Below are 25,529 nucleotides of genomic sequence, written 5' to 3' on the forward strand. Positions count from 1 at the left end.
CAAATAATGTACTGTGTATCAAATGTTACAGAATGTACCCGACAAGGCAACAACCCACCCTTGGGAATAGTCAAGGATATATATAGATTTAATGACAGTGCATATGCATGGATTTCATGGGACCTTTTCAGAGCTAAATAATGCATTCCTGTAACTGATATCTGCTCAAAATGGCTGCATGTATTTTCTGTCATCTACATCAGTGCATCTAACTGAAGTCCTACTCACTTTATTTACAAGGGGTTTCCAGTAAGAATGTTCAATTGTTTTCTTCATCAGAATTTCAAGAATTCATAAAGTTAAATGGAATCACACATCTAACCATGGCCACCTACAATCCATCCCAAAATGACCTGACTAAGTGGTTTATTCAAATGTAGGGAGAGAGGAGTTCAGCCTATGAAATGAGAAAAGGGCAATCAGAAAACAAAACTGGTCAACTACTGGTCAACAAAAAACAAGTAAAAACAAGTAAAAAATGCTTCTTGTGGCAGCGCTGGAGAGGCACCACCTGTTTTGTAAGAAGCAAGCTCCCAATAAGCAATATACCATCTTACAGCAAGAGAATGGAAAAGAGATTTTCATAGAGACCAAAAATGGGTCAGTCACAGTTAAGTCTGATGCTTTACACAGTAAACGATAGAGATAACAAAATCCGGTGCAGAAACAAATCTGTCACATGTAGCAAAACTAACACCTAACTCTAATTAATTTGTTATGAAAATTCCAGAATTAACACCGGTAACACTATCTGATGAACTGTAGAGATATTTAGTCTCTCTCTTCTTCAGCTATCCCTCAATGTGGGGATGATGTCTCCCCAAGGGGGTTCATTGGTGGGTTTTTAGGTGGCTGAAGAGCCCAATTCGTGCCCTGCAGATTTTCCCACAGAAGTGACAGGTGTAATCTTGGAGGAGATATAGTTATTCGCTGAAGTGTTGTTCCTTTTCTTTCCTCCTTTGTCGTTTTAGTATTTAGTATTAGTATTAAGTAGGGAAATGGAGCAAGACCCAACTACAGACATATCTTGATTTGATTATGATATCACAGTTCAGCAGGGTCAAGAAACTGCACCCAAAGAATCACAAACAAATCACTCAAGGACTTTTTAAAGCCCCACCCCCCCATTTAGAGAGATAAATATGCCTGCCCATCAGACAGATAATTTGTTATCCAATAAACTGAGATTAAACTTAAAGGCGTTGTTGCATTCAGGTCTGTGCAGTATTAAACTTACACACTTGTGATGCAAGGTTACTTACACATGACATATCACTGATGTATGACAGTGTTAAAGTAAAAACAAGTAAAGTTAGTGATTTTAGATGAAGGAAAGTAAGTTATTGGAGTAAGTAATAGAACTCCCCCAATGGTATGTCTATAGATAGAGCAAGTCACAGAATGTTCTTTCTGTTTGTTAATAAAGTTAGTTTGAGACTGGATCTGAGAGTGATTATTTGTGTACGTGTGAGCGTTCATGACTCTCACTGCAGCAACTCACTCTGAAAGTCTTAAACTTACCTTAGTGTTCAGTAGACTCTGTTGCCTTTGGACTTTCACACATAGGTCATTTTCTGTGTATATTGGAAATGCAGCTTAAAGCCAAATTCAGAATTTGGGCAGTATGTGTCAAATCTAATTGCTGAGTTTTTAATTTGTTTACTTGCTCCTACTACTGAATAGTGCTCCAAGTACACAACACTAAGGCTATGTCTAAACTTCGTGCTGGAGCTGTAACTTCCAGCTTGAAGAGACATACGCACACAGTTTCCTCAAGCTGGAAGTGTAGATATACACTAATAAACAACATTCTCAAAAACTCAGCGCTTTACAAAAGCAAGTCAGCAAAAGCATATGGCCCATTTTGGTTTATGGTAGAAGTTTGTCTGTTGGAGGCACATGGAAGTTGAATGGCTTGCCCACGGTCAAACAGCAAGTCAATGGTAAAATCTCCTTATTCCCATACCTGTGCTAGCTGCACTGCACCACTGCTGCTTCTATGAAATAAAAGTGACAGTCAGTTTTAATTATCCAAGTGACCCAGATAGCACCTATGTAACGGTGAATGTTACTATTCAGAGGTAGTGAGCTGAAGGTAGAAAAGGGATCAATAAAGAAAAATGCAGAGTGCCAGGCCCTCCGGAAACCAAAACGACAATTCTGGAACCTTCCATATAGTCAACTGTCTTCCAGTCTCATCTCCTACTGCATGGCTCAGTTTAGCAACAGCAGGTTTTGGCTTAGCATATGTGAGTGAATATGAGGTCTCCCCTCAAGAGGCCATGACTCAATTAAAAAGTTGCATTCACTGTGAGGAAAATAGTGCTTTTTCCTCTCTTGCTTGCTGCATTGCTGACCAATACCCAGGTAAAAGGCTTTTAGTTCCAAACTGCTCCTTCACTACAGAAATAAACACTGTAGGGAGAGGGGGGAATCTCTGCCAGCTCCTCAGCCAGTGTAAATCAGAATAGCTCCATTGACTTCAAGGAGGAACACTGGCATACATCAGGTGTGGATCTGAACCTTTGAATGTTGTTTCGAATGTCTGCAATAGGATGCTAGTGACACTGAAGCAAAGTTTACAGAATGTTACTGAAATTCTATCAAATAGCAAAGTAATGACAGGGGATGAAAGCAGGAAAATATAATGTGAAGTTTTCAGTTTATAACATTTTCTGACTTCAGGAGAGTAAACCTTAAAGCAAAAAGCAGGTATTTTGAGCAGGCATTGGCCAACCCCTCACTCATTTTTCACATCTTCATTCACATATCTTCACGCCTCTTTCCTCCCTTCAGACCTTTATCTTTATTTTTGCATTTCCACCATTGCTGCAGTTCACTACACTGTCAGGAAAGCAGTTCCAACTATTTCTGCTTGGTCTTATCACCACAGCTTACCTTTTCACTTTGCTACATTCTTCTATTCTCCCTCACTGAATTTTTTTTTTTAAACCAACTACTGCCTTCTAAGAGGTTCCTGAACAACCTGTTTGGAACAGTACGTCTAGATTAGACTGTTAATGACAATCATGGAGACTCAACTAAAACTTCAGCTGCAAAAGAAGGAAATAGCTTTCACCCCAGAGAGAAGGATGTGAGCAGCTTATCTTTTGAAACTGACACTAATGGCTCCCCTCAGCTATCACGGATTGTTCCAAAAGGAGTTCCTCAAGAACAATCTTGACTGGGAAAGTCAAGTCTGCTTCCAGACATGGATCAACTGAGCAATGCAGGTTTAAAAATCTTAAAGTGTAATTTAGTGATTAGAGTCTGGGAGTCAGGATATCTGGATTTGATACCTGACTGTCACTGACTCACCTTGGGCAAATCACTTAACCTCTTTGTACTTCTGGGCGGGAGTTTGGGTGCAGGAGAGGGCTCAGGACTGGGGCAGAGGGTTGGGGTGCAGGAGGGTGTGAGGGGTACGGGCTCTGGCCCAGTGGTGATTATTTCGGGCAGCTCCCAGTCGGTGGCGCAGTGGGGCTAAGGTAGGCTCCCTGCCTGCCCTGGCCCTGCACCACTCCCAGAAGTGATGGCACATCCCTGAGGCCCCCTGGGAGGGGGGAAGGGGAAGTGGGGTCTGTGTACTGCCCCTGCCTGCAGGCACCATCCCCGCAGCTCCCACTGGCCGCAGTTCCCAGACAATGGGAATTGCAGAGTTGGCGCTTGGGGCAGGGGCAGCACGCGGAGACCCCCTGTTCCCCGCCCATGGGCCGCAGGGATGTGCCGGCCTTCTGGGAGCAGCACAGGCCAGGGCAGGCAGGGAGCCTGCCTTAGCCCCGCTGCGCCACCAGACTTTTAGAGGCCTAAAATCTCCCAGTTTGGCTTCAGTAGCCTCCGGAAGATAGAGCTCGATTCAGGGACACTGCCAGCAAAACTGGGAGGGTTGGCAATACTACACCACATGTGCTAACTGCTCATTCTGTACCAGGTGACAAAAAGCCTGGACCTGCATTTCACCAGCTCTATAAACATAGAGCTTTAGAGCTAAATTAGCCTCCCACAGCAGTATGCACCTTATTTAGTCATTGTATTTCACAAGGCTCTCTTTTATCATCATCGTACACCCAATTTGTTTGTTAGAGGTAGGCTTTAAGTTAGTTACATATGCATCAATTCCTTCACATTGCTCTTATTACAAACAAATGATTTTCAGTAAGTAATTTTTTTTCCTGGGGTTACAGTATCTCTCTGATTTATCTGTCCCAGATTGAGGTGTCAAATAGAGGAGGTTTTTGGAACAAATTGATAAATTAAACAGTAATAAGTCAACAAGACCAGATGGTATTTATCCAAGAATTCTGAAGGAACTCAAATAGAAATTGCAGAACTACTAACTGTGGTATTTAACCTATCACTTAAACAGCCTCTGAACCAGACGACTGGATGACACAGGCTAACATAATGCCGATTTTTTTAAAAGGCTCCAGAGGCAATTCTGGCATTTAACGGGCTGGTAAGACTAACTTCCATTCCATGCAAATTGGGGAGGCACGATTTCCCTTTACAAAAGCCATGCTGACTCCTCTCCAACATGTCATATTCATCTGAACGTGTGATCATTCTGTTCTTTACTATAATTTCAGCCAATCTAGTAGGGACTTCTTTCAGGGAGCTGTCAAGCTTATGGACAAGGGTGCCCTGATCCATTCATTCCCTCTGACATGTCTGGCACTGGCCACTGTTGAAAGACAGGATAGTGGGCTAGAGGAACAACTGGTCTGACCTAGTATGGCCATTCTTATGTTTTTATCCATAACCGATAACAAATGCCTTAGTCTTCTTACCCTGCACTGTGTAAATGAATTATGTACCTAGAATAATGTGGTGCCTACCAGATGGAGAGAGACTACTCTTTGCATATTAGGTGCTTCCTAGGCAGACCCAGTGATGTGAAAATGTCACACTGTTGCCAACCTGATGCTTATTTTGTGAAGTCTTCTTGTAAATCCAGTGGATATGGAAGAAGTAATTGTGCCATCTCTGGTTTGAGGCAATTCCTGACACCATGCAATGTTTTAATAAACACTCACGTTTGTCAAGAAAGAAGACACCATTATTCTAATAACTGCATGTGTGCACAGCTCATACTTCCAGAATATTCAGTTTACACAACAGATACTTAGAAATTTTACACAGACAGTAACACAGCCACTGCCTTACTTGAACCTCGATACCTATCCTTACATCCCTCCCCTGCACCCAGTCAATGCAGACAACATGAAGGTGAACCAGATTTCGCTTTCTCGGGCACAGCAGTATGACAGACAGATGAATTGCCTCCTCCTGGCAGACGACGTAAAGGGCAGAGCTAATTATGAGGGACACACTTTGCCAGTAGAGGGTGAGAGAAAGAACAGAGTAGGAAGGAGCTGAGCCTGCCAGCTAGAATAGCGGCCAGCTTTGACCAAAGTTGCTCCAGCCCGTTCTAGATTGCTACAACTCTTAGTTTACATGGTAATCTAGGGGCCTTGTCAGCATTTGGAGAACAGCCTCCATTTATATTCATGTCTTAATTAATCCTTTTCTTCTGTGCCTTCATAATATGGTTCCTGTTGACATCATCATCTGTATGACCCTAGAGACATGCACCATACATTCTTGTGCTACACTGAAGTTTGCAAGACAGCATGATATGGAGGAACAAGCATAGGACTAGGAGCTCTAATCCTGTTCTGCCACTGACTTGTGTGGCCTCAGGCACATAATCTTTTGTCTCAACTTCCCATCTGTAACAAGGGGTGTAATGGTGGGCACTCACCTTTTGAGGGCCTCCTCGCAGCTGGGTGTGATATTACAGTTCTTTTCTTCCCCCTGCCCTGGCAACCTTGCAGGCTGCTGGCCAATCTTGGTGGGTCTTTCATGGCTTGGCCCTCCAGTCAAGTCACAAAGTCCAAATGAATTCCTTCCAGGGTAGTAAAGAGTTCAATAAATGAAAAGTCCCCTGAAGTTCAGCCTCAGGTTTGGGCCCTTGAAATTCAGCACTCTGTTCAGGCTCTCAAATAAACCCTGTCCCCTTCTTGGAGTTTATTCCACTGTGGCCAGTATGAGGACCTGATCCCACCCACAGCTCAGGGTTAAAATCCAGGAGCCCTATAAACAGTAGTTACACATTGCTTGATTTTAGATTGTTGCTGCTTCTTCCCTGGGCTTCTTCCTACTTGGCCCCTTTTAGCATCACCCTTGCCTCACGGTTAAGGTCTTAGGCCACGTCTACACTACCCGCCAGATTGGTGGGTAGTGATGATCTATCGGGGATCAATTTATTGCATCTAGTGTAGAGGCAATAAATCGATCCCTGATCGCTCTGCCGTCGACTCCGGAACTCCACCAGGGTGAGAGGCGGAAGCGGAGTCGACAGGGGAGCGGCAAACGTCGATTCCGCACCGCGAGGACGCGAAGTAAGTGATTCTAAGTCAATCTAAGATACGTCGACTTCAGCTATGCTATTCTCGTAGCTGAAGTTGCGTATCTTAGATCGACCCCCCCCCTCCCAGTGTAGACCAGGCCTTAGGTTCTCTCTCTCTCTCCCTACAAATCCAGCTTAAACAAACTGTGGCTGTTCTTCGAGCTGCTTTGGCAAGAGAGGAGCATCCTTCCTTACCCATCTTGTCCCAGCCAGGAACTAACCTGCTGAAATCCTGCAGCTCCTTTTATCTGAGCTTACCGGGCTCTGATTGGCTGCTTTCATGAGGCCTTTCTAGGCAGGCCTGGAGGGACCCACCTTTGCTGCTCCTTTCCTGTCACTTTGCTGCTTCTTGGGGTGGGTGTAGGAGGATTGTGAGGCCTCCTATAAGGAGCTGTAAAAGCCACGTATGCCCCATCACATTAGGTTACTACTATTCAGCCATCTACCTCACAGGGGTGTGGTACTAAAAAAATTAATAGCTTTGAACATATTATACATTATATCAATGCTAAGTGTTATTAATATTTGCTAGATACCACCAGACACCTTATCCTTGAATTCATTCAACATGCAGTACTCATGGAGTTAATTAAAAATACAGATTTTCACATTTTCTCACAACAGATCAAACGAGTGTCTCAAAATGCAAATGTAAAGTACTAGTAAGGAAAACTAGCTGCTCATTTTTCAATTACAGTATGTTTTAGGGATACAAAATTGCATATTCCCTTCCTGTACATGTTCCCTGCACTTTTTAAACACAGAACAACCCATTATTAAGCTATTAATCACCTCTTTCAATTAATTGCATGAAAATGACCCGGACTTTAGGAGTTGTGTTCCAACTGACAAGCTCACTGATATTTGGCAAGGTAAAGTTACAGGCAGTAGTAATTTGAGACAGTTGGGCTGTTAGCTGCTGTTTCAAATCTCAATTATGCTAAAGATGGATAATTACAAACAAAACAAAAACTTGTGATCCTACATTAGTAAGTACATTTCTTTTTTACTTTATGAAATTTACAAGCAGTTTTACAGCCACTGGATTTAATTTCCACATGAAAAATTGACCTTAACAGTATGAAGTATGGCTACAAGTAAAAACTGTGTTTTCAGTGAAGAAAATAAATGCATTTCCTGAACACTGTCTGTTAAAGCTAATTGATTTATTGGCTCTCTGTATAGTGTACTATTGTCTTTATACTCATGGGACAAGTAAGCTCTTCAGAAGAAAACTAAATTCTGCCACACTAGAATAACAGCTGAAGGGGATTTTAATATGTGTGGAGCTAAAAGAAATCTTTCTAGCATAGGTGGAAACTAACTGGATGTACCTGTTGCCTTCTTGGATGTGTATTTCTAATACCTTAATATTCTTGAAGAGTTAATAGTGTTAGTGGTCAGGTTCCTTTAATCAGATTCCTTCCATAGGACAGTATTTATTCAAGCAAATGTAAAATACTTTTCAAAATAAGAGAAATATGAAATTCCCACTTTTTTAATTTTAAAGGAGTTAGTTTAAAACTCAGGAAAAATGCAAAGTTTAAGCAAAAATATTTTTCCTGTGTTAGAGAAAACAATTTTAAAATTCATGGACTAGTCAAATATTTGCTGTTATCTCCTACCCAAATTTAGGTTACTATGCAAATTAGTGTCTATAAGATGAAAGAAAATGGCTATAGGTGGACTCAAACCCATATAATATAAATAAAAAAGCTATGAAGAAAAACAAATACAATGAAAATCAATTCAAGGATGTTGTTCTCTAGATTCACTATTAAAATATAGTATTCCAGAGATCCAGTGCTGTCTCCATGGGAGAGATGCAGATAACTGATTTTTTCTTTTACTGTGAGGCATATTAAGGGACAAATTCTACTCTCAGCTATGCATGGAAGGGTCCCATTGATCCCAGAGGAACTGCCATGCATACATGAGAGAGTAAAACACAGCTATAAAGTTGTGCTTTGCAGAGGAAGATGTGGAAAGTATTTAAATATGCCATTTACCCCTCATACTTTCTAAGTAGGTGCGAAGGGTGTTTTTATCTGCCACTGCCAGTTTCAGTGGGTCATAGGTCTTGTCAATGTCAATAAGCAATCATCAAAGTTTTGATGTCATCTACTACAGGACAGGCCTAACAAAGAAAATAACAGAACGCCACTAGCGGTCACCTTCAGCCCCCAACTAAAACCCCTCCAACGCATTATTAAGGATCTACAACCTATCCTAAAGGATGACCCAACACTCTCACAAATCTTGGGAGACAGGCCAGTCCTTGCCTACAGACAGCCCCGCAACCTGAAGCAAATACTCACCAACAACCACATACCACACAACAGAACCACTAACCCAGGAACTTATCCTTGCAACAAAGCCCGTTGCCAATTGTGCCAACATATCTAATCAGGGGACACCATCACAGGACCTAATAACATCAGCCACACTATCAGAGGCTCGTTCACCTGCACATCCACCAATGTGATATATGCCATCATGTGCCAGCAATGCCCCTCTGCCATGTACATTGGTCAAACTGGACAGTCTCTACGTAAAAGAATAAATGGACACAAATCAGATGTCAAGAATTATAACATTCATAAACCAGTCGGAGAACACCTCAATCTCTCTGGTCACGCAATCACAGACATGAAGGTCGCTATCTTAAAACAAAAAAACTTCAAATCCAGACTCCAGCGAGAAACTGCTGAATTGGAATTCATTTGCAAATTGGATACTATTAATTTAGGCTTAAATAGAGACTGGGAGTGGCTAAGTCATTATGCAACGTACCTGCTTCCTCTTGTTTTTTCCTACCCCCCCCCCCAGATGTTCTGGTTTAACTTGGATTTAAACTTGGAGAGTGGTCAGTTTGGATGAGCTATTACCAGCAGGAGAGTGAGTTTGTGTGTGTATGGGGGTGGGGGGGATGTGAGAAAACCTGGATTTGTGCAGGAAATAGCCCGACTTGATTATGTAAAGAGTTGTCACTTTGGATGGGCTAGCACCAGCAGGAGAGTGAATTTGTGTGGGGGGGGTGGAGGGTGAGAAAACCTGGATTTGTGCTGGAAATGGCCCACCTGATGATCACTTTAGATAAGCTATTACCAGCAGGACAGTGGGGTGGGAGGAGGTATTGTTTCATATTCTCTGTGTATATATAAAGTCTGCTGTAGTTTCCACGGTATGCATCCGATGAAGTGAGCTGTAGCTCACGAAAGCTCATGCTCAAATAAATTGGTTAGTCTGTAAGGTGCCACAAGTATTCCTTTTCTTTTTGGAATACAGACTAACATGGCTGTTACTCTGAAACCTGTCAAAGTTTTTCAGAGGTTTACTTGAGTTTGGAAAGTTAAAGCTTCCAGGTCCAGGAAAGTACATCAGGCCAGAAATCTCATTGTATTAGTCTTTATCTCAAGATTTCTAGACCTTTCCAATTGGTGGAAGGACCAAAACATCATAAAAATGGTGCTTCTTGAAATATTTTGCTTCCTCTGCTTATAGTGCTAGCTGAATGCAGGAAGTGCAGGCAGAAGCATAAGAAAAATACAATAAATTAATCTCACTTTTTGAGTTTCCAAACAGGCTCTGTATTTCAGACCCAGGTGAAAGGGAAGTATGCAAATTAGCCACCTCCGCAGAATGGAAAGGAAGCTAGGAAAAAGTGAAACAGTAACCAAAATATTGTTATAGGTTGGATTAAACCTCATTTAAACTGGTGGGTGTGACCACAGCCTCTCATTTAAGATAGCTAAGAGGCAGTTAAACTAGCAGTCCCTGCTGAAAATCAAGGCATATGTCAGTCCATCTATCCAGGAATTAGAACTGTGAGGGCTTCATTGAGTATGGTATTAGGTAAGGGGATGGGGGGAGCAGGAGAGAGAGACAGACAGACAGACAGCTCAAGAGAAGCACCATGAGACAGCAGGAGCAGAAAGCACCAGCATAGCTGTGGTTTTTAGATGCTGCTTGTAATTATTAGAACTGGGAGCACTGGCTGTTGGGAGTCTGAAAGAACAGGAAACAGGAAGGGGGGGGGGAGTTGAGGAGGTGTAGTGAGAGCTACTGAGGGTGCAGCAGCAGCTTGGTAAAGAGGTTTCCACTTTAAAAATAAAGTCCTGTTGAAGTTTGTTAGTACCTTGCCTGGTTTCTACAACAATAGCCTGACAAGCACTGTAGCAGGATCCTGCAGCAAGGCCTAGAGAGCAAGCTTTTGGGGGTGCTGGCAAAAAGAGGTTTGGTGCACTGAGCAGGGACACCCTCTGGTTCTTTTGATTCCTCCTATGTTCAGGAAAACAGAACTTTCTACATTTAATCTTGTAAATAAACAGAATTGAATTGAAGAAACATGACTCACTCATCCATTTTTCCTAGCTGGAACAACCTGCAAGACCCCAAATTTGGCTAGCTGCCTGGATTGAAAGAGCTAATATTTTCTAGCTGGAAGGAAGGGAAGCAGATAAAGTACTACAGATGGTTTGTCCCTATATTTTTTTTAATTACTGCTTTAACAGACCTACTAAAGATAATAAACCACTACAATTCTGTGGACTAAAGAAAATGAACAAGTCTCTAAGGAGATAAGTGGTTGTGTTAATTTGCCATTTGTCAGAGGCCAGATTTTGAGATACCAGCCTGATGCCTGTCAACTGGGAAGAGGCACTGTGGTAAACCAAGAATTCACAGTCTTTCAGATATTCCCAAGAGAACAAGATCACTCCCAGCTATAAAACAGACGATTGAGGATTATGTTATAACCTCCTAGGGCAAGAAATCAGTGTGGTCACAAACTATCGTCTCTTAAACTGAATGAGCAATAGCAACAACTTTCCCCTCAAAAAACACCATAAATTACTATGTTTTACTTAGTGCTGCAGACATACAGCTACCAAACAGACTTCCTGGCTTCATGTGGAGTGGAGAAGACCACAGAAGTTGGGAAAGCAGGCTCCCGCTCCCCCCTCCTCCCCGCCCAGGGAGGTATATGAGGAAGCACTACCATCAGAACTATGTGAGAAAGCCAGAAGAAGAAAAAAAGAACAGATGCAAGTGATTTAGAAAACAAATAATTTTTTAAAATGTCCAAAAAGACTGAGGGGAAGAGGTAGGTGATCCTGAGTGAAGGAAAAATTCCTAATTACTAGAAACTTGGAGCCAAATCATCTATGTGGGAGTGCTACAAGGCTTGGAATCCACACACATGAAGTGGGTAGGGGCTGGGAAAAGGAGGGACAATCATTCTGCATAGGACTGCCATAGGGTGACTAGATGTCCTGATTTTATAGGGACAGTCACGATTTTTGGAGCTTTTTCTTACAGAGGCACCTATTACCCCCCACCCCGTCCCAATTTTTCACACTTGCTATCTGGTCACCCTAAACTGCCACCTCACAGTGATTCCACAGTCCTTGCTTTGTTACCTCCCCTCTGAATGGGAGAGGTGTTGAGTGCTGTAGCTGGCGGGGAAAGGGAAATCCATGGAGCTGTGTTGCCATGCCATGAGAAGGAGCCAGGAGACAACTCAAAGGCACAGGGCCTGCATAAAGCCTTGGCCTTGCCTATAGTGGGATACTCGTGTTTAGTGGGCTAGTTATGCATAGGAGCAAACTCCAATTACACACAATGAAGTGAAGTAAATTCTGCAAGTGCAAACTGCAATTTTGTAACTGAACTGACAGCTCTCCTTTCTGAATATACCTCCTTCCTCGCCCTAAATAGCCCCCTCCTTCTACAGCAAACTAGTAGTGACAGTCCTCAGTATAAATGGTATATATGTATTTGATTTCATTACAGTAACATACGATACTTCCACTGAAAGCTTCCTTTATTAACTATTAATTCTTTTAATGGTTAATTCCTTAAATCATTAACATTTAATCAAAACCAAGTTTTAAAACCCTGACTCTTATCACAGTTAGTACCTATAATCCTTTTTTCCAGACTAGATGTTTCCAAATCATGTTAAATCTTTCATCTTCCTTCTGGTCAATTTCAAGGTTTTTACTGAATCAAATAAGGCATTCTTTAAACCTCTCTACTTGGTTTTTCAAGCTTTTAGTCACTTCTACTAGTCTAGATCAAGCTATCAAAATTAGGCGACCATTCTACGTTCAGCCACATCAGTAACTCTTATTTTTTATGAGACTATCATAATGACAACTGTCTTATTATTTTAATGCATGTAATAATTTAAATGATAAGAACTGCAAAAGTCAGGCTATTTTGTTTTACGGACTATCAACAGCCTTATGACCTTGAAAATAGTTAAATTGTAAAAATCAGTGAGTCAACTTAACAAAAAAGCACATATCTAGCATAATTTTATCAACTTTGGCTAGCCTTGTGAAAAAGCAGATCTGTCTATATACATAAATGTATGCTTCTGATATACTTTGTACTATAAAGAAAGTTTATTCCAGAGAGGTACGTTATTTGAGAGTAGCATAAAAATGATGCTGCTGAGCTGCAAATATGGTATGTTAAAAACTTTTTTAAAGGATTAGTTTTACTTTAATGATAAATGAAGTTCCTGAATATACGAATGACAGAACATCAACCCACAGTTAATTTTTTCTTAAAATGTGAAACCAAAGGAAAGGTAAAGAGGAAGAACAGTTAACCTCTGGTGACCAAAGGTGCACTTGATCTGTTATTTTGTATTCTATACTCTTCAAAAGAGCAATATAAACAGAATTATTTATGCCCAGCAAAATGTTGCTTAATTACTTATGCACCACTGTTTGCTTGTATTTTAAGCTCTCTCTACCACCCACAGGCAGACGTTAAACAGCTGCTAAAAGCTAGCTTTAGTCTTGCCTGTTTGAAATTAGCATACTTGAGCTTTGAAAAAACTTTGTTGCCAATTTACATATGCATAGAGACTGATATTTAGAATCACCATATGATATGTCCCTCAAGAGCTTTTCTTATTGCCTCCATCCTCAGGTCTCAACCTAGAGACTGTAAATCTAGCAGGTGATTAATTCTATACCCTTGAGAAACTAGCAATTAGCACTTGCAACCAGTAAAAAATTGTCATTTCAAAACCCTGTTTACTATGCCCATGTATTTTCTATGAACTCACAGTTAACTCTAAATAGATGTATATGGCAATAGATTTGCAGTCATTTCTGTCTCTTTATCTAAAATATAATATAGCTCCCAGCTAATCAACCTATTAAATATACTGAAAGGGATTAAATAATTGACATTCCTTTTTTATATGAAATAGCGAGATGTAGCAAGCATGAAAATACTATACATGATGTTTTATGTTACCAAACCTTAATCAGCTCATTTCAACATGATGACTTTGTAGGGTTTACCTGTTCTGTGTCAATTCTTATCTCTGATAGCTGAAATTACCGTACTTCCAGATGTTCTTATGCATTATTGAGGTCTTCTGCAGTAGATGCTGGAAAAGGTAAGATAAGGTTTTATTTCTTTGTAGTAGTCACAACATTGAGATCAAAGACAGTAAAGTGCAGTGCTTAGTATTGAAAACTATGATGAACTTAACATTTATTTTCAAGTAGCAAATCTATCATAAAAATGCTCATCAATCTTCAGTTAACTATTTCAAGTGTAATCCATTGGACTAACATTGAACATTTTTAAGGTGAGGGGGGAGTTTAATAAAAAGAACATTTTGGTACTCAGTAAAAGTGTGCTAATCACCAGTGTACATAACACAGTGTAAAGCTATACTGCACTAGTTCAACTGAAAACTTACATTGAAGAAAAAAAGCTATGTGTTGAAATAATTTTGGAGATTAATTTATAATTCATAGGGTTGGGTTTTGTTTTGTTTTGTTTTTGGAGTTGGAGGGCCAGGTTTCAGACATTGCAAAATAAAATCCTATGTCACGTACAACTGTGATTTAAAAAGAAAAAACAACTGCTGCTTCAAATAGTACATGATGTACTAAAGTGAAGTGAAAATGTTAGTCCCTTTTACAGAATATTTCCATAAACCAGATAGAAGTTGAGTGAACATAAGTAACATTTTCATTATATTATATATATACATACACGTGTGCGGATATCCACGCACATCCATGATCACACAGAGAAATTACAGTGTGTAACTTCTATAAACCCACTACTAATATATAAGTCATATATTTACTGTATTTATCTTTATTAAATTATGTCTTTTTATTAGTGATCTTCAGTTAACAAATATCATTGCCTCCCAAAAAAATCCCAAGAAGTAACATTTAAAGATTTTTGAAGTACACAAAGGCAAAACTTAGTTTAAAGAGTTTGAAATCTACATATTTCCAAACTCTGACTTTTGTCTAAAAACAAGAAAGTAGTGGTTAATGTAAAAGTGGACACTAATGCAAATACTCATTTTTTCTGGTTGCACAAATCATTAGGTAGTCTGCTGCAGAAGCCTGCTAGACTTACTTTCCACTAATTACATCATCAGATCATCACACTGTTAAAATCAGTTGCAGAGTACTTGTACACAACTAAATCCCTGCTTCTAATTACTATTTTAGTCTCTTTTTCCTTGTGACATGTTGGTGATAGATCATTATTTTTTCAGCAATTTGTTCGCATTTATATGCAATATAATTGGATCTGATTAATTATTATGATTAATGACTGCAGAATTTCCTTGCGAAGCTATTAATACCGGTAGTATCAAATGAAAGACATGGACAAATTAAAGCCAATGGAGTCCTGTTGCTTGTACTTACAATGCCTAGGCTAGAATAACCCTTTGCTGTTCTGAGCTCTACAGTAAATATGAAGATCTTATTTGGATTTCCCTACAAATCTGTGTGTTTTAAGTGATTTTAAAACATAACTAATATGGGAGCGGTTCAGATTTCATTTTAGGTGAACTATTGTACTGTAAATTACATATCCATGAGTATATTTTTTAATGAGTTCAGCAGAATTACTGTAGCAGCATTGATTTAAAGCATGGAACTATAGAAAAAGAGAATAAGACTGAGAAATGCTTTTGAATAACCAAGTAGATTTATCAGTTTTTCAGGTATTTTTTGTTATGGCTTGGTTTGGGAGAGGTGGAGGTTTAGAACAAACATGATAATAAATGCAATTAATTTCTATTAAATGTCATATTACAAAATTTCCAAAGGACATATTTATGTAGTGCATGTTGTATTTTAAATTATACTCTGGCTTAGAAATAGGATATTACATGTAAAAAAAGCAAACAATGACTGAGTAGCTTAGGGGATCGACTTTCCTGTTACCTCTGGGACCTGACTTTAAATATGGCTTTGAGCAAACTGAAGAAAAATCATTTCAGTCTAATGGCAGTCACACACACACACATATATATGTATGTATAAAATCAGATAGCATGAGTTCCAAGCAGGTGGCAAAAAGCTTCAGGGGGAAAAAGGTGTACAGAATTAGATGTGCTTTGGAAGTGTTCTGATTTGGGAGAAGATAGTGATTTTGCTTGAGTGTAAATCTCCAAATGTAAAGACTTTGAATGTGATTTTAATCTGTAATAAATAGCAGCAGCCCTAATCAAACTCTGAGCCAAAATAATGACATTGAGATTTTGGGTGCAATGTTACTGAGACTTTGCAAAGGAATTTCTTTTAGTACAAAATCAGAAATATAGACACTTGCAGGAGGAACTCACTATCAAATGAAAGATTTTTAAAACCTCTGAGGGGTCTGAGGGAATATAAAAGAGACAATAAGAATGCCTAACTTTAATGTTATGGTCAATACAATACAATGTTCCACAAAAAATGTGAGAAATGTATGAAAAGTGCATTGAAAAATTAGCAAGATTTCAAATATTAATAAAGCATACTCTATTTAATTTAACAGAGCACCTTAACAAATAGATCACAAAATAAGATGGCTTGGCTAGACACATGGAGCCTTTGTTGCCAGGTGTACCAAGATGCCAATTTGTCAAAGATCATATCAGTCAAAACCACAGTAGCCACATGTCTAGTGAACCTAAGTGATTTCTCTGAATATTGCGAAGTCATGTTACACAGTTACTTGTAATAAACTATGTGTTTTCTCATGTAGGTGCATACTGGTTTCATAATTCTGCGGCTCATGCTATGTGTAGTCTACATTTTAAATCAGGTATATTTCCTCTTTGCTTCTTAGGAAAAAAAGAAATTAATTCATATCAAAAAATCTTGAAAGCCCTGTGTTCATGGAACATGTCCATGCCAGTTCTTTATTTCAGAGGGCTGCACTTCATGGTAACTGAAAATGGGGAACAGACCATGAATGCTACTCAGTATTTGATCATTGCCCCATTCACACAGACCAGGGGACAAGATAATAGTAGGTATTCACACTAGTATAAGAAAAATGAAACAATTATTAACAAACTGATTAGTAACATCATTAAATGTTTGAAATACCATTAGGAAAATTAGTTTTGTGTTAATTTTTTCTGATGAAACGTGTAACATATAGTAAAATCATTTCATTTTCCAATAGGAACAACTAGTAAGGCAGAATCAACACAAAGGTTTACCAAGAAAAAAGGTTTTGTATCGTTTCCTTAAGATCAACATTTTTACCCAATCTGTGCTTCCTATTGCCCTTGGTGTTTACATAATGGGCCAGATATTCAGTTGGTGTAAATCAGCTTAGTTCCATTGAAAAAGAAAAACCTATGTCAATGTGGGTTTTGCCCGAATGGAGATCCAAAGTAAACATTAGTTTGCATTCTGTTAAACACGCTAGCGGCTCTTACACCCACTAAATAGGTGGGAAATCTCAGTGTTTTGATACCATGAGGGGACATTCATTTATTATTAGTTGAAATGGAATTAAGCACACTATATTTTCAACAATACCAAGGAAATTACGAAGGAAATCATTATTCTTGCACAATTATGGGAAAGCGTTTCCCTGAATTTCAATTTGTTAGGTCATGGAATCATATTTGGATCATAGTTAGAGATAGAAAAGGCCTTATTGCATCATGCAATCATTTCCCTCTCAATGCAGGATTGTTCTCTTCAGTATATTTTCCTAGTGCTTTTCCCAGTTTTATTTTGAAAGGCCCAAGCAGTGAATTTCCACCATTTCTCATAGCACAGTTTCACAAACCACTACACCTCACTGTCAAAATATATGATTCTCAGCCTAAACATTTTCCCTTTCTTAATTTCATCCCATTACTTCTAGTTATAACCCCTGGACAATGTGAAATAATTTCTCTCCAGCCTTGGTATTTATACCCTTTTAATATTTGACAATTATCATCACACCTCCTATTCTGCAACTGCCAAAGCAAACTATACAGATTTAGATATTTTAATCTTTCCTGATCAACTAATCCCTTTAATTCCTGATCTATATTGCCAAACTGGAGGAAGGCCAGACAAAAATTTTCTGGTATTAGAGATGTACAGAAATAAATGCAATATTTTAGGTGTGGTATAATTACAGGCAAACAGGAGGGATCATTAACATAAATCTGCTTTGTAATATGCAGCCTAAAATTATATTGATTTTATTGCAGCCATAATTGAAAACTCATGTCTAATTTGCTGTCCACTATCACTACAAGGTTTTTTTCACCATTACTTTTTTGTCAGGTTTCTTCCTTCAGCTGAATCTGACTGTTTCAAATGATTTTTCCCATATGTACTTGCTTTCATATTTCATTCTGGTATTTCCTTTCTAGGTCCCCTTGCATTAGTTCTCTGCTCACAAATCCCTTCACAATATAGCTTCCTGTGAGAATTTCATTAGTGTGTCATTAACTTGCTCTTTCAGATGCTAAATAAGATCAGTCCTAACACCACTCCCTGAACCACCCATTACACACTTCCACTCCAACTCAATACATTCCACTTAGTTAGGGACAGAGTCTTTACAGCAATATTGCTACTGGAGGAAATTGCTTCTATTGCTGTGCTAAATGCTCAACAGTGTTTTGCTAACTCAGTAATAGCAGAGGTCTGTTTGTGAAGCACTGTCAGAAAGCATCATTGAAAAGGACTCTGAAAACAAGAGGGAAGGTTAAGAGGAAAAGGAGAAAAGCAGAATGGGTGGGGGAAATAAACTACAGCCATAATTGAATAAAAGGGGAAATGTTTTATTAGATGAAGTATTTGGAATGTGACTCTCATAGCAACACAAATGAGTAGCTCTATTATGTGGCTTGTCAAATGAGATCATATGGTCTCTGATCAGAAAGGGCATTACCACAGCTTACTTTTTTTCCAAGGCTGCAGCGCACATACAAACTGTGCAGTCTGAGGACTTCACTCAAACACATGCATGTCTTTTAGTACAAAGATGTGTCTATTTTGCACCTAAATTTAGAGGCATCAATGAAACCTACCCAGAATAAACAACAATGGAGCTTTTATAGTCAAACGAAAAGCTAGTAGTTTCCCATCTTGCTAGATATGTGTAATATTGTATTAACTTGCTACAATGCTAGTTTAACGCAGAAATATTAGCAAATTTCAGCTATTTCATTATCACTTTTTCAAAACTGCAGGAACTTCTTGATTGTGTTCAGCTGAAAAATACATGGGGGGTGATTCAGATTTCAGTTACATTGGTGTAAATCAGGAGTAATTCCACTGAAATCAGTGCTGTTACAATGGTGAAAAAACAGTGAGAGTGAGGTCAGAAGAAGGCCTTATAACAAGCAGATTGCTCATGTAGTCTCATTGCTCGATATGTAACGGGACTGTTGGCCCCTTAGTAAAACTCAGTGGGGGGGGGAGGGGGGAGTTAGTTGGCTAACTCCCAGTACCAAAAGGAAGGGGAAGGCTTGATGGGAAATCAGGACCCTGAGACTGACAGTCCCCAGGAACAATGGGGAGAGGCCAATGCTCCCGGTCAGCCTGATTGACAATCACAGAGGCTAATCACAGGCTAATCACAGAGTCAGGAAGCCATGGTGGGTCCCATCCTCCATGTGAGCTGGAATTGCCTAGGTCAGACAGCATGGTGCCGAGCTAAGGAGAGAGCAGGGGCCCAAGCTGAGCTGGGGAGAAGAGCTGTGCCAGATCCAGAAGGGCCAGAAAAGCAGCTCAGGGAGCAGGTCAGTGCTGGGAGCAGAGTCACAGAAGCAGCCACAGAGCAGACCTGTGCTGGGAGGAGAGCTGTATCAACCAGAGAAGCAGCCCAGGGAGCTGGAGGCTGATCAGCAGCAGTGCTAAGGCAGAATAGAGCTGGAGCTGAGGCAGAGTGGAGCTGAAACAGTCTGATGCCGGGTGCAGTGAGCTACTGGGGAGAGCAAGGGGGACCCTGGGCAGTGGGCCCAGTGCAAGGAGATCCCCCCAGCCAAGACACCTTGCAGACCAGACTCGGAAGGGGATTGTAACCCCAATGGGGTGAGGGCAACGCTGGGAAGAAGGGTCCTGCCACCTAAAGCCTGAAGGTGTGTGGCCACCGCTAGAGCAAGTGTCCGACCCACAGCATCCCTGCAGCACAGCAAGGGCCTGAGAAGGAGGCCTGGGACTTGTGAGGAACAGATTATGAACTTCCCTTACATTCCAGAGATGCTGCTTGTGATGTCCCCGTGCCACAGAGTGGGGTTATGTGTTTTCCTTTAACCTTTCCAATTTTTTCCTTATTTTTTTTAAATTGATTACTGTTTAATAAATTTTATTTGCTTTGAACTGTATGTAATGATCAGTCGGTCAGGGAAGCATCCAGTGCAGAGAGAGCACCCTGGAGTAGGGACACCCTAGCCCCGCCCTAAGTGACCACAACAAGGTTGGGGGTTGAGCCCCTCAGGAATCCTGGGACCAGCCTTGTTGGGATTATGAGGACTCTGCCACACAGGAGAGTGGAAGGGGAGCCCTTGAGGTCAGGCAGGCCTCTGGACAGGGGAAGTGGGAGCGAGGTCTCAGATCCTTTCGCTAGCCTATTTCACTGGGGTCGTGTATCAGCCAGGAAAGTTCCCCACAATAGCGGGACCATTCTCCCGCTTACACATAGCTGAATGCCAGGAACATTCTTACCAAAACATTCCATACGCGGAGAAAACATTTCCACAGCAAGCAGCTGGGCGAGCATGCTTTTATTAGTTTTGTAACACAAGTAACAAATTTTTTTTAAAAAAAAAGAGGGGGCAGGTGATTTTAAAATTTTGACTCACTTTTTTGTTGCATTCCACATCAATGAAATGCAGTTTTCTTTCCAGGAAAAAGCTAGTTCTGCTACAATACCTCAATGTGTCTCTGTAAATTTCCACTGAGCAACTGCGTGAAAACCTTCAGATTTGTCCCTCCTCTCTTTTTAGTACAAAGAACCATGTTAGTGGAAGTGGTAACATTCTGCCCATGATCAACCCACCAAAGTCTTGTAAATGCACATGGAAACCTGTGTTCACATGCGAATATTTGTGAAACAGAAAATGAGAGTTTGGTGTAGCTCTATTCTCTAAGCATTAAGAATGTGTTTTGAAAAAAGAAAAAAAAACAGCACAGGTTTGCACTTGCATTTATCAGTTTCTTGATTTATCAGGCACATCACAGTTGCCATCACTCTCCAACATTTTGCCAAGGTTAATTAGTGTCTTGGATATTAAATGACCCACTATGTTTACTCCCAGGAGATGGTAATGATTCTGTGCAAAAAGAGTTACCAAAGGTTTGTTCTTCACTGTGGATTCACTCATTATTATTACTTCTATTAATAATTTGTATTCTGGCAGAGCCTAAAGGCCTAAACCAGAGCTGGGGTGGCACTGTGCTAGGCATTGTATTCACACAGAACAGAAGACAACCCCACTCTCCAAAGAGCTGACAATCTAAAATATAAGTCAGACACACAGATACAGACAAACAGCACAAAAACAATTTGTCAAAGGTACAGTACAATTTTTTTTTCCAGTTTTCCTTCCCTGACATAACAGTCCCTCTTTCCCACCAACTTTCTCTGTGTCCAGTTGTCAGCTAGACTTCTTCAGAGTCTTGGCTGAACCTGAGAGTCCACCTTCACTCCATCCCACCCTACAGGTAAACACCGGCCTCATTTTCTGAGACACACACAAAAATATAAGCCCCTAAACTATGAAAGGTGTCTTAAAGTTTTTTTAAAAAAACTAATTTGTTATTTGGTTAAAACTTTAATGCACTGTATTATCTAATTAATAAGGCCACGAAAATCCAAAACTACTGCATTAATAGAACACTGAGTTATAACCAAGGAAATCTATAACTAAACTCAAAATGTACCAGATGACAACATGAAACACTGTCAATGTTCATTTCCCACTCTGAACTCCAGGGTACAGATGTGGGCACCTGCATGAAAGACCCCCTAAGCTTATTCTTACCAGCTTAGGTTAAACGCTGCCACCACCAAAGTGTTACACAAAGAACAGGGGAAGTGCCCACTTGGAAACGTCTTCCCCTCCAAAATATCCCCCCAAGCACTACACCCCCTTTCCTGAGGATGGCTTTGCATACATAAACACAGACCCAAACCCTTGGATCTTAAGTACAATGAAAAAGCAATCAGGTTCTTAAAAGAGAATTTTAATTGAAGGAAAAGTAAAAGAATCACCTCTGTAAAATCAGGATGGTAAATACCATACAGGGTAATCAGATTCAAAACATAGAGAATCTCTCTCGGCAAAACCTTAAGTTACAAAAAGAAACACAAACAGGAATATACATTCCATTCAGCACAACTTATTTTATCAGCCATTTAAACAAAACAGAATCTAATGCATATCTAACTAGTTTGCTTACTAACTCTTTACAGGAGTTCTGACCTGCATTCCTGCTCTGGTCCGGGCAAAAGCATCACACAGACAGAGAGAACCCTTTGTTCCCTTCCCCCCAACCTTTGAAAGTATCTTGTCTCTTCATTGGTCATTTTGGTCAGGTGCCAGCGACGTTATCTTAACTTCTTAACCCTTTACAGGTGAAAGGGTTTTTCCTCTGGGCAGGAGGGATTTAAAGGTGTTTATCCTTCCCTTTATATTTATGACACGCCCCCCAAATCTCAGCTAGGGTGAAACACTGGCTGGGATTTCTTCCTAGAGCTCTAGGAGAAAACAGAGTTAATAAGACACATGCACCTCTAAATATACTACCAAATATATAAAGACTAACAATATTTTTCACATCTCAAGGATGATTTTAACCAGTTGATTCTGGGAAACTTTCACGGGAGAGTGTATCAGCCACTTTGTTAGAAACTCCTGAGATGTGTCGTATGTCAAAATCAAAATCTTGGAGAGCTAAACTCCACCAAATAAGTTTGTTATTTCCCGTGGTGGTATGAAGCCACTGTAGCGCAGCATGGTCGGTTTGCAGGTTGAAACGCTGTCCACAAACATATGGGCTTAGCTTTTCCTGTGCGTAGACAATGGCGTAACATTCTTTTTCACTGACTGACTAGTTGCTTTCCCTCTCAGACAGCTTCTTGCTGAGAAACACTACAAGGTGGAATTCTTGATCCGGTCCTTCCTGCATTAAAACTGCTCCCACACCACACTCAGACACATCTGTGGTTACTAGGAACGGTTTGTCAAAGTCTGGGGCCCTTAGCACAGGGTCAGACATGAGTGTCACTTTAAGCTGGTTAAAGGCCTTCTGACACTCTTCAGTCCACTGAATGGCATTTGGCTGTTTCTTTTTGGTTAGGTCTGTCAGTGGGGCGGCGATTTGGCTGTATTGCGGTACAAATGCCTGTAATATCCTGCCAAACCTAAGGAGGATTGGACCTGTTTCTTTGACTTTGGGGCAGGCCACTTTTGGATAGCATCCACTTTGGCCTGTAGGGGGTTGATAGTTCCTTGACCCACCTGGTGACCAAGGTAAGTCACTCTGTTTAGGCCTATTTGACACTTCTTAGCCTTAACAGTTAGTCCTGCCTCCCTTATGCACTGGAAGGCTTTTTGTAGATGTTCCAGGTGTTCTGCCCAGGAATCCGAAAATATGGCCACATCTTCAAGGTAGGCGACTGCATATTCTCCTAATCCCGCTAGGAGACCATCTACAAGTCTTTGGAAGGTGGCGGGTGCATTCCGCAGCCTGAAAGGGAGTACATTAAATTCATACAGCCCGACATGTGTGGTGAAGGCTGAACTTTCCTTGGCGGATTCATCTAGAGGTACCTGCCAATACCCCTTGGTTAAGTCCAAGGTAGAGATGAACTGGGCCCGTCCCAGTTTCTCTAATAGTTCATCTGTGCGTGGCATTAGATAGTTGTCTGGGCGAGTTACAGCATTTAGCTTACAGTAGTCCATGCAGAAACGTATCTCCCCATCTGGTTTGGGAACTAGAACCACTGGAGATACCCATGCATTGCCAGAGGGGCAGTTCTATAATCTCCCGTTCTATAGCAGTTTTAGCTTGAGGAGACACCCGGTAAGGTTGGACTTTAATTGGGTGAGCATTACCTGTGTCAATGGAGTGGTATGCCCGTTCAGTCAGTCCTGGGGTGGCTGAGAACGTCGACACGTAACTAGTGCACAGCTCCTTGATCTGCTGTCGCTGCACAAGCCCAAGGGTCATGGAGAGGTTCACCTCTTCCACGCCACCAGCACTTTTCCCTTCGTAGTAGACACCTTCAGGACACTCAGCGTCATCTCCTCCCTGGGCTCTAAACTGACAAACCTTTAATTCTCTGGAATAAAATGGCTTTAGAGAATTAATATGGTACACCTTCGGCTTTCGGTTGGAGGTGGGGAATGCTATGAGATAATTAACAGCTCCCAGGCGCTCCTGGACCATGAATGGCCCTTCCCACAACGCTTCCATTTTATGGGCCTGGAGTGCCTTTAAGACCATGATCTGGTCCCCTACTTTGAAGGAACACTCTCTGGCATGTTTATCATACCAGGCTTTTTGTTCTTTTTGAGCATCCTGTAGGTTTTCTTTAGCAAGGGCTAAAGAGGTTCGGAGGGTGTTTTGGTTGGTTACAAAGTCCAGAATGTTAGTTCCTGGAGAAAGTGTTAACCCCTCCCATTGCTGCTTCACCAACTGTAATGGCCCCTTAACCGCGGCCATACACAAGTTCAAATGGTGAAAACTCTAAACAGGGATGTGGTACAGCTCTGTAGGCAAAGAGCAACTGCTGCAACACTAGGTCCCAATCACTGGAGTGCTCATTTACGAATTTACATATCATGGCCCCCAAAGTTCCATTAAATTTCTCCACCATGCCATTTGTTTGATGGTGGTAAGGGGTGGCAACCAAGTGATTCACCCCATGAGCTTCCCAAAGGCTTTCCATAGTTCCTGCAAGGAAATTAGTTCCTGTATCTGTGAGGATGTCGGAGGGCCAACCTACCTTGGCAAAAATGTCTGTTAGTGCCTGGCACACACTTTTAGCCCTGGTGTTGCTTAGAGCTACTGCTTCCAGCCATCGGGTGGCAAAATCCATGAAAGTCAGTTTGTACTGCTTTCCTCTGGGTGTCTTCTTTGGAAAAGGACCCAGAATATCCACAGCTACTCGCTGAAATGGAACCTCAATGATGGGGAGTGGCTGGAGAGGGGCTTTGACCTGGTCTTGGGGTTTTTCCACTCTTTGGCATACCTCACAAGACCGGACATAGGTAGAAACATTCTTGCCCATTCCCTCCCAGCGGAATGACCTCCCCAAACGGTCTTTGGTCCTGTTCACCCCAGCATGGCCACTAGGATGATCATGGGCTAAGCTCAAGAGCTTTACCCGCGACTTAGTTGGAACTACCAACGGTCTCTGAGGATGCCAGTATTCCTGGTGTCCACAAGAAAGAGTTTCCTTGTATAAAAATCCTTTTTCTACAACAAACCTGGATTGATTAGAAGAGCTGAGAGGCGGTGGGTTGCTCCGTGCCGCCGTCCAAGCTCTCTGGAGGCTTTCATCTGCTTTGTGTTCAGTCTGGAACTGTTCCCTTGATGCTGGAGACATCAGTTCCTCATTGGATTGTGGACCTCGGCCTGGTCCCTCTGGAAGTGATGGGGCTGTTTCTGTTGACTGTGAACCGCTCTCCGCTGATGCACTATGTTGGGGTTCAGGCTCCGGCGGAGCCTCTTGTGTAGGGTTATCAGCTGCTGCCAATTCAGGTTTGGTGGGGCCCTCTGGTGTTGGGGTTGCAAGTACTGGATTCAGTGCTGGCAATGGGTCTGGTGCTGGTTGTTCCTCCGGTTCCGGTTCTGGGGCTGGCACTGTCTGG

General features: G+C 41.1%; 1 long non-coding RNA gene across 1 annotated transcript in view; it reads right to left on the reverse strand.

Moving 5' to 3' along the window:
- The window catches only part of LOC142068446 (uncharacterized), a 331,680-nt gene that overhangs the window by 97,332 nt on the left and 208,819 nt on the right, over positions 1-25,529 (reverse strand). The window contains exon 2 of the long non-coding RNA XR_012664277.1: positions 13,735-13,823. This is a non-coding gene — a long non-coding RNA (uncharacterized LOC142068446). The remainder of the gene's footprint in view (positions 1-13,734; positions 13,824-25,529) is intronic.

This window comes from Caretta caretta, chromosome 11 (genome assembly GCF_965140235.1).
Source record: "Caretta caretta isolate rCarCar2 chromosome 11, rCarCar1.hap1, whole genome shotgun sequence".
Classification (NCBI taxonomy): domain Eukaryota; kingdom Metazoa; phylum Chordata; order Testudines; family Cheloniidae; genus Caretta; species Caretta caretta.